General features: G+C 39.5%; 1 long non-coding RNA gene across 1 annotated transcript; it reads left to right on the forward strand.

Moving 5' to 3' along the window:
- The first annotated feature begins 379 nt into the window (after positions 1-379).
- Positions 380-10,799, forward strand: LOC131383478 (uncharacterized). Its single transcript, XR_009213523.1, has 3 exons — positions 380-535; positions 7,425-7,559; positions 10,504-10,799. It is a non-coding gene; the product is annotated as an uncharacterized LOC131383478 (long non-coding RNA).
- The last annotated feature ends 215 nt before the right edge of the window (positions 10,800-11,014 follow it).

Consider the following 11,014-nt stretch of genomic DNA (forward strand, 5'->3'; position numbering starts at 1 on the left):
TCCCCCAAGCAGGGACCTTTGCACGGTCTGGGCAAGTGCTTCCTCTGAGGGCTCCCAATGGATAAAGCAAAGCTTCCCCCTCCTGGGTCTGCAGTGTGAGCCAAGCCCCAGCCCCAAGACCCATGAAGGGCTGGGCAGGCCCTGAATGGAAAGGCATGTGTGGGAGCAGCACCTCCTCTGCAGAGGGTGACAGAAAAGGAGGCCCAGGCATTCCAGCCCCATGGTGGGGTCAGGGGCTGAGTCCACCACAGCCTGGCCTCCTCTCCCACTACTTCTGTCTCACTGTACAGGTCCTGGCAGGCCTTGGAGACCCGGCCTCAGCTCCCAGCTCATGTCAGCTCCTCCAGCTGGGACCCTGCAAGCAATCCCAGCCTGTGCGGACTCGACCACCCTCTGCCTGTGCATCTCCAGGGGCATCTGCCAGGCTCAACTGCACCCTGAGCAGTGACTTCCGTGTTAGCGACTATGGGATTCACCAGGAACAGCGGAGACGGGAAGTCCCCCTGGTTTCTCCTGCAATAGGACATCGACTCAGGTAAGCACCGAGACACCTGGCGCCGGCAGGGTCCAGTGGGCATGGCAGTGGTGTGGAGAGTAGGAAGGCTGGGGCATGTGGTCACCCCCTGCCCTGAGCTTCCTGAGTCCTGAAGTCCTTGCAGCTATGGGTCATGTGCCTCCAGCCCAGACCTGCAGGGAAGGCAGTGGATGGCGCCTGTCACTCTGAGGGGCCTGGATTCTGAGGAAGTGAAATCATTAACACTTGGCTAATCCGCTCCGTGTTCCTCCTCCCTACCTAAAATAGAAACTGCTCCCAGAGAGGTCTCACAGGGTACCAGCCCAGGGATGCATTCGTGTGGAGAGCTGCCCTCTGGGCATGGGGAAGCCTGGGAGAAATGGGCCATCACGTCCTGCCTGGAGGGAATGGCTCCCCAGGGCACAGGGGTGTGGTCGTTCTCTCTCCTTTTCTCTCTCTCTCACACACCCTCCTCTCTGAGCACACATTGTCCTGGACTCTGCAGTTCCTGGGCTTCTCTGTCCCTCCGGAAGTCAGGGCTCAGCCTGTGCTGACCCCCACTCCTCAGGGTTGAGTCTCCAGGAGGAAGAGTCTCTGCCCACAGGGAACATTGCCGACGTTGGAGTCACTGGGGTCAGCTACTAGGGCCAGCTGGGAAAGGCCTCAGCATCTGCTGGGATGAACCTGCTCAGGGGCCCCAGGTGGCTCTTGGCTCCCAGCCGGCAGCTCAGCCTCCTAGAGCCTCCCAGTGCAGGAGGCTGATGATGGCACTAACTCGGGGACAGCAGCCTCAGTGCTGCTCACACAGCACTCAAGGCCATGGGGACGGGAGACCAGACCTCCCCTGTGCTGTCAGGACCAGGGCTGTCCCTCACTCCCATGACTGTTGCAGCCAGGCTGCACTTCTGCTGAGAAGTCTCTTGCCCAATCCAGGGCACAGGGTGGTGACCTCAAGGATGTCGTCCCCCCTTTCTCCGTTTTGCTACCTCTCAGACATGGGCTCCTTTGATGAGAACTTCTGGGTGCAGTTGGCCTTGGGGTAATAGAAGGTCATTCCTCTAGCCTTGGGGTGGGTTGGGGCGGCTCCATCCTCCATGAGCTGGACACAGGAGCAGGGGCCACAGCCCAGAGACAGCCTCAATCCATCGCTCAGGCCTGGGAGCTCTGCCGTCCTCTCAGGCTAGAGCCTCCGTCAGCGATTCATAACACATCTACTTTCTTCTTTCCACCCTGATTCTTCCACTCTACTACATTCCCTTCCATCTGGATTTCACGATGCCATGGGTAGGATGGCTCTGAAGGTCAGGGAAGGGGGTTACTCTGGGGCTTCACTGGGCAGCAAGTCTGTCCAGGCTGGAGTGCAATGGCGCAATCTCGCTCACTGCAACCTCAGCTTCTCAGGTTCAAGCGATTCTCCTGCCTCAGCCCCCTGAGTAGGTGGGATGACAGGCGCCTGCTACTATGCCTGGCTAATTTTTTATATTTTTAGTAGAGACGGGATTTCACCACTTTGGCCAGGCTGGTCTTGAACTCCTGACCTCAAGTGATCCGCCCAACCCAGCCTCCCAAAGTGCTGGGATTACAGGTGTGAGCCACCGCACCCAGCCTGTTGGATTTTTTAAATTGTCTGTAGCTACTTGAAAAAGTGTATTTTCAGCTAAAGGGATATAATATGATAAATGATTCTACCTGCCTCAATAATAATTATTTTTACTTTTATACTAATATATCTTTTGGTCTCTTATCTAATATGGCAAGAGAGCTGACTTAAAATCTCTTATTGCAATTATTTTCCATTTTAAAAAATTTCTTGTAGGTTTTATTTTATATAATTTTATTATATCTTATTTGATTTACAATAATTCATAATAGCTTTATCTTCACGAACACTGTATTGTGTGTCATTGTAAAATGCTACCACATCATCCTGAACACAACTTTGCATCACACAATTGACCCAACAGCTGTTCTGTTTGTTGTTAGTTTACATTTGTCTGACATATCTTTGCCCACTCCTTTTTTTCTTTTTCTTTTCTTCTTTGTTTTTTTTTGAGACGGAGTCTTGCTCTGTCACCCAGGCTGGAGTGCAGTGGCGTGATCTCGGCTCACCGCAAGCTCCGCCTGCTGGGTTCACATCATTCTCCTGCCTCAGCCTCCCGAGTAGCTGGGACCACAGGCGCCTGCCACCACGCCCAGCTAATTTTTTTGTATTTTTGTAGAAGCGGGGTTTCACCATGTTAACCAGGATGGTCTCGATTTCCTGACCTCGTGATCCGCCCGCCTCGGCCTCCCAAAGTGCTGGGATTACAGGCGTGAGCCACCATGCCTGGCCATCTTTGCCCATTCTTTTTCTTTGAACCTCTCTGGATCATTTTGTTTTCAGTATTACTCTGGTATAGGTGCAAGAGTAATTAAAAGTAATGGCAAAAACTGCAGTTACTTTTGCATCAGCCTAATAGCATATAGTTTTTTAAATTAACTGATCCAATCTGAATCTTTAATAACATAGGTGAGTTTATCTCGTTTTTAATTGAAATAAAAATGATTTGCAGCTTTGTGATATCACCGTGTTTTATACTATGCTTTCTTTTTATGAATGCTTTTTCTTGAAAGTATTTTTTCTTTAAATGGTCTATACTTCAATTATTTTCACTGTGTATTTATTTTCCTTCTGTAATTTTTCAAGGATTATAGATTTTTTATTTTTATTTTTTGAGACAGGGTTTGCTGTCACCCAGGCTAGGGTGCAGTGGTTTAACACCACCTCACTGCAGCTTTGACCTCCTAGGCTCAAGTGATCCTCCTGCCTCAGCCTCCCAAGTAGCTGGGACCAGAGGCCCACACCACCACACCTGGCTGAGTTTTCACTTTTTGTAGAGATGGGATCTTCCTATGTTGCCCAGGCTTGTCTTGAACTCCTAAGCTCAAGTGATCCTCTCGGCTTGGGTCATTCAGTTATATAAAGGGATAGGCTGGGATTCTAGTTAAATATTTTGGATTCAGCACACTGAAATATATTTTCCTTAACGATTATGCTGTCACATCTCTTCAGGCTGTGCTCTGTTTTCTTAATGCCTCTGCCTGGGAAATCTCATTCTATCTCTAGTTACTATCTAGGCTTGCTGACAGCTGACACTCAGTCTTCTCTCTCTAGCGCAATCTGCTCCCATATTCCAAAAACATGTTTCTAAATCATACTCAGCATCCCTCCTTTGATGGTCTGCAAACATCTAAAACTCAACCAGCTTCCCCAGGTTGATCCACGCTAATCTCAGATTCAACAGCCCCTAATCAACTCAACTTCTAATCACCCCTCCAACCCAAACTTGTATGTTCTACCTATAGTGCGAATGTTGCCGCCAAGCCACACACCTCAGTGGGACCCTGGGCTCTTCCCTATTCTTAACATCCTACATCTAATTATTTACTAAGTACTATGCATCCAGCCTTTATTTCTCTTAAATCTGCAGACTCTTCCATTTTAATTCAGGTCATCTTCCTCTCTTCCCTGAATTACTGCATCAGTCTCCAGTGTGGTGTTTGTGTTTCCAGCTTTACCCCCACCCCTGTTTCCTGGAATCACATTCTACTCTGATTCTACTCTGTGGTAAGAGTGATTTTTGCAAAATGGAAATCCAATCATGACCTTCTCCAGGTCATGCTTTTCTTTCAAACATTTCCTCAAGAAACTCCAACTCCTTCATTGGTCTCCAAGTTCCCTGCCACCTACCACAGCAGACTTGTATACTCAACATCACTGGGATTATAGGCATGCACCACCATGTCCGGTTAATTTTTGTATTTTTAGTAGAGACGGGGTTTCACCATGTTGGCTAGGCTGGTCTCGATCTCCTGACCTTGTGATCCGCTGGCCTCAGCCTCCCAAAGTGCTGGGATTACAGGCATGAGCCACCATGCCCGGCCTCTTGGCTGACTTTTTTTTTTTTTTGAGACCGAGTTTTGCTCTTGTTGCCCAGGCTGGAGTGCAGTGGTGCAATCTTGGCTCACCACAACCTCTGCCTGCCGGGTTCAAGTGATTCTCCTGCCTCAGCCTTCCTGAGTAGCTGGGATTACAGACATGCGCCACCACGCCCGGCTAATTTTGTATTTTTAGTAGAGACGGGGTTTCTCCATGTTAGTTAGGCTGGTCTCGAACTCCCGACCTCAGATGATCTGCCCGCCTCAGCCTCCCAAAGTGTCGTCGGGTTTACAGGTGTGAGCCACCGCGCCCGGCCTTGGCTTATTTTTAATGTTTTTATCATCTAGCCTAGGTGAGTAGTCAGGAAAATTATCTTAATTTCTGCATCTATGTATTGATGAATTCATATTCACTGTGATGTAAAGGTAGTTCTTGAACAGCTTCATAACTCTGTATGTCTTAGGTTTTATTGTTTAGTTCCAAACCCCTTTAGCTACTGTAGCTTCATAATGTATTTTGAAATCAGGAGGTGTGATGCCCCCAGTATTGTTCTTATATTTCAAGATTGTTGAGTCTTCTTGGTTTCTTCATACTCTATATAATTTTGGGATTGCTTTTTTATTTCTGCAAAAATAAACTGAGAATTTGGAAAGGACTGCATTGCATCTGTAGACCACTTTAGGTAGTCTGGACATCTTCATAATGTTAAGTATTCCCACCCTCGAAGAAAAGCATGTTCGAGGGTGTATTGTTCAACTTCTACATATTTGTGAATGTTTCATTTTTTATTTTATACAATTTTGGTTATAAATAATAAGCAATATTTCAACTAAAAAAAGCTAAGACTTGTTTTCTGGCCTAAAGTATTCTATCAAGAATGTTTTCTGAAATATTGAAAAAATTGTGTATTTTGCTGTGAGAGTGTTCTCTAGGCATGGTGAATTTGATTTTTATAGTGTTTTCAAGTCTTCTGTTCACTGTGTATTTCTTGCTTCAGTGTCATCAATGTTTGCTTTATAAACTGGAAACCCTGATGTGTGATATAGATGTAGATGTAGGTATAAGCACACACACAGGAACACACACACACACATATACAATTGTTATAGGTTACCAATGAATGAACCTTTTTGTTATTAATGTCTTTTTTGTCTTGTAGTTTTAAATTTTATAAAATATGATAATTATTGACTTAAAATGTGTTTTCCCGAATATAACAGTGTCTACTTCTGCTCTCATTTGGCTAACATTTGCATGGAATATCTTTTTCCATCCTATCTTTGTCATTGGATCTAGTGATTCTCTTGTACACAGAATATAGTTGAAGGTTTTAATATAATTTTTAGAATCTCTTCATGAAATATGTCTTTTGATTGGTAAAGTTAGTCCATAAATATTTTTAAAATATGCTGAAATGGAACTTACTATTGTTATTAATCATTTATTATTGTAGCCATTTTGTTCTTTTTCATCCTTCTTACTGATTCCTGTATTGACATAGTCTTATTTCTTTCTCCCTTCCTACAGTGTATTTCTCTAGTATTTGTGGTTATCATGGAGATTACAGAAATCCTCTTAAAGTTACAATATATTTTGAATTGGTAAGATCTTCAGATGCATACAATTTTTTTCAGTATGTCTGCTCTCAACTTTGTTATTAATGTCACAAATTATCTTTTTATATTAATAGGTGTTTATAACCCCTTTCATGTTTTTGCCTATCAAATTTTGAAAAGTATTATTGTTTTCTGTATAATTTTACAATTTTGTTATGTGCATGTCTTTATCAGAGTTATGTTTTTTATGTAATGTGTTTTTTTTTCTAGAATTTTATTTTCAGTGGAAGAGACTCCCTTTAGCATTTTTAGTAAGGCAGATATACTAGTGATGTACTTTTACTGCATTTTGTTACTTTGGAATTTTTTTTGAAGAATTTTCCTAGTTATAGTATTCTTGCTTGGAAACTTTTTGTTTCAGCACTTTGACTATATCGCTTAACTTTTTTTCTGGCTTGCAAGGACTGTGTTGATAAATCCACTGTAAATCTCATTGAAGCATGCTAGAGATGACACATCAGGTTTCTCTTACTGCTTCCAAGATTCCTTTTGCCTATGACTTTTAAAATTTTGCTTATAATCTGTCTTGTTATGAATAACTTTGTGTTTATCTTAGTCAAAGTAATTTAAGCTTCTTGATATTTTACAAGTTTTTTTCTTAGGTTTGAGAAGTTGAGAGTTTTTCAGTCATTATGACTTACTGTGTTCTTCAGCTCCATAATTTTTGGAGGTTTTTATACTTTTAATCTTTTTGTTGATATTCTCATTTTGCTGCTTTCATTTAGTTGTCTGTGTTCCCATTTCATACACTGAGCATCACTTAAATGGTTATTTTGAATATTTTCAGGTAATTTGTATATCTCAATTTTTTAGGGTTGGTATCTGTAAATTTATTGTGGTTTTTTGGCCATATTACTCTGGTACTGTTGTCATCTTTCACTGAGATTTGAGCATTAACGAAAAACTGTCACAGTCTTTATAAAGTGGCTTAGAGTCTGACACCAGCTGACGAGGCTAGAGATTCTGGAGGCTAAGCTCTCAAGCCTGTTCTCAGGATGTGTCTACTCTGGAGCTGTGTGTTTATTTTCTTTCTCTCTTCGGAAAGAAGTCAGAAGTTTACTTCTATAAACAACATGCTGCATTAGAGAGGAAGAAGGGGTGTGGTGGGTAAATGCAACTAATTTTCCTTCCTCTACTAATTGGCTCTTGGCATTGTGCTTACCTGGGGTGCTGCAAACTCTTGATTTTTAAACTTATCACAATGGAATTCTGTTCAGTATATTTCTGTTAAGTGTATATGTATATGAAGAAATTAGGGCTTATGATTTTTATTATGCCACTTTGCTAATGTGCTTAATATGACTTTATACATTACGTTTCTAACACATATTCACCTGAGTCAAATAAGAGGGATAATTTGTTTTCCTTTCTCCAGATGTGTCTTCTCATTTTATGGAAGACATGTTGCCAGAGTAAAGCATAATAGATTCATTTCAAAATGCAATACTGAGAAGATATGGAAGTTGTGGCCTTCAGAATTTACACTTACAGAGCGACTAGAACAGCGTGGGTGAGTGTAAGGGGCAGGAAGCATGTTATAATGGACTTAACTAATTGTCATCAACTATTCACAGTAAAATCTTTCAATGTAATAAATTTAATAATCTGATAAAAGGCAAAATATTTGAATAGACATTTTTCATAAGAAGATATACAAAGGGCAGACAGGCATATGAAAAGGTGCTCAACATTTTTTATCATCAGACAAATGCAAATCAAAACTACAATGAGATATTATGTCACTCAGTTAAAATGGCTTATATCCAAAAGGTAGGCAGTAACAAATGCTGAAGAGGAATTGGAGAAATGGAGCCTTTGTATGCTGTTGGCAGGAATGTAACATTTTGAAAATTCCTCAAAACAACTAAAAATAAAGTTACCATATAATTCAGGAATTCCACTCCTGGGGATTTACTTACTAGGAAGGAAATCCATACACTGAAGAGCTATCTACCCTCCCATGTTTGTTGCAGCGGTATGCTCTAGCCAATATTTGGAAGTAACCTAAATATCCATCAACAAATGACTGGATAAAGAAACATGGCACATATACACAATGGAATACTATTTAATCATAAAAAATAAGATCCTATTATTTGCAACAACATAGATGGAACCTGAGATTATTAAGTGAAATAAGCCAGACATAGAAAAACAAACTTTACATGTTTTCTTTTATTTGTCAGAGCTAAAAACCAAAACAATATAACTCATGTAGGTATAGATAGTTACCAGAGGCTGGGAAGGGTAGTGGGGAATGGAGGGGAAGGTAGGGATGGTTAATGAGCACAAAAAAAAGAATTAGTAAGACCTAGTGTTTGATAGTACATTTGGGTGACTATAGTCAATAATAATTAAATTGTACATTTTATAATAACTAAAAGAGTATAATTAGTTGTAACACAAAGAATAAATGCCTGAGGGGATGATGGATACCCCATTTTCCATGAAGTGATTATTGCTTTCTGTGCCTGTATTAAAGTATCTCATATATCACATAAATATATCTCCAACTAGGTACCCACAAAAATAAAAAATTTAAAACAATTCAAAATGTCAGTAGAATTTCTACACATTAACTATAAACTACCTGAAAAAGTAAACAATGTTATTTATAATAAGTACAAAAAATTACTCATAAATAAATTTAACCAAAATGGTGAAAGATTTCTATATTAAAAACTAAAAAACACTGAGTTGAAAAAATTTTTAAATCACAAATAAATGGAAAGATATTTCTGGCTCACTGATTGGCAGAATTAATATTGTTAAAATGTCTATACTGAGCAAAACAATCTACAGATTCAAAGCAGTCCCTACCAATATACAAATTAAATTACTAAGTATTTCAAAAATTCTAAAGTTCATATTGCATCACAAAAGACACTAAGTAGCAAAAGAAATTAAGCACAAATAACAAAGCTGGAAGCATTACACTACCTTTGAAATATACTACAAAGCTTTAGGAACTGGACATACAGTGGGGAAAGGACAGTTCCTTCAAAAGTGGTGTTACGAAAACTGAATATCCCCAGGCAGAACAATGAAATGAGACCGTCCACCAACAGAAATCGAAGACTCAAAACTCTGGAACTGCTACAGAAAAACAGAGTGAAAGCTCCATGACATTGGTGGGGACATTAATTTTTTTTTTTATTTAACCTCAAAATCCCAGCAAACAAAGTGGAAATAGACAAACGAGATTACTTGAAAACTAAAAAGCGTCTACACAACATTAGATACAACCAACAGAAGAAAAATAACGTATAAATAAGAGAAAATATTTACGAGTTATACATCTGATAAAGGGTTATTATCCAAAATAGACAGGAAACTCAAACTATAGAACAATAAATAACTATTAAAATGGATGAAAGATGTAAATAAACATTTCTTAAAGGAAGACATACAAATGGTTAAAAAATATATGAAAAAAATGCTAGGTAAATTATCATATGGCTAATCTAAGGTTAAGGCTAATCTAAGGTTAGGACTAATCTAAACCTCTATTGGATAACAACTCACTCTTGTTAGAATGACTATTATTAAGAAGCCAAAAAATTAATTATTGGCAAAGATGTGGAGAAAAGGGAATGCTTGCACATTGAATGTAAATCAGTGTAGCCATTATACAAAACAGTATGGAGATTTCTCAAACAGTAAAAGCTGAACTACCATATGACACAGCAATCTCATTGGGCATATATATAAAAAAGATCAAGTATGTGAAAGAGACATCTGTGCTGTTATGTTTATTGCAGCACTATGCACAATAGCCAAGATATAAAATCAAATTCAGTGTTTATTATCAAATAAACTGATAAAGAACATGTGGCATACATACAGAATGTATTATACAGTCCTAAAATAGAAAATCTTGTCATTTTTGATTACATGGATGAACCTAAAGGAGATTATGTTAATTGAAATAATCCAGACACAGAAAGACAAATACCTCATGATTTTGCTCATATGTGGAATTTTAAAAAGTTGATCTCATTGAAGTAGAGACTAAAATGGTGGAACCAGAGGCTAAGATTTTTTGGAAGGGGATTGGGTAGATGTCTTTTGAAGGATACGTAATTACAGTTAGATTAAAGGAACAAGTTAAAAAAAAAAACCTGTTGTAAAGTCCGATGACTACAGTTAATGATGATATACTGTACGTTTAAAAAATGCTGATACAGTCAATGTTAAGTGTTCTCTATCACAAAAATGGTAACTATATGAGGTAAAGCATTTGTTAATTAGCTAGAATTTAACATTAGACAATGTATGCATGCTTCAAAACCACATTTTACATGATAAATACATAGAATTGTTGTCAATTAAAAAAATTTAAAAACATGAAAAGGTAGTGTTTCAAATAATGAGTCTGTGTCTTATTCATAAGCTTAGCCTAGTAGTATCAAAATATATAGTTTTTGTGATGTTTTTGTCATTTCATTTGTCAGTCATAAGCACAGAAACTCTGACATTGACCAGCATGTTCAAGAACCAGCACAGCCCATGGGAGAAGCCACTGTACTTTAGAGCTTTTACTTTGAACTCCAGGCACCTGGAATTCCAAGTATAGAAGACACTAAAAAGGCAGGTGGTGCTAATGGTTTCACCTCTGGCCCTTCTGTAAACACCGAAAACATGTTTGCATCCAAAATCACTGAGAAAATGTTTTAATCCAAAAGCCTGCCATTGTCTTTGAGATTCCTCTAAAAAGAATGACCTAGAATTTGGCTATAACTAGGTGACTGAGAAAAAAACTGTGGACTGTAACTGTACCCATTCAAGTAAAAAAAGTTATAGTAATATGAGTCAGAAATTCCCCAAGATTGCAATATCAATCTAGAAAAAATATTATTCCAAATTTTAAACCCACAAAGGTTATTTTATTACTGTCCATGACTTACTATACACACTCAACAACAGAAGATTCTGCATGGAAACATAAGCAGTGGGATAAATATT

The sequence above is a fragment of the Hylobates moloch genome, unplaced genomic scaffold (genome assembly GCF_009828535.3).
Source record: "Hylobates moloch isolate HMO894 unplaced genomic scaffold, HMol_V3 SCAFFOLD_5, whole genome shotgun sequence".
NCBI lineage: Eukaryota > Metazoa > Chordata > Mammalia > Primates > Hylobatidae > Hylobates > Hylobates moloch.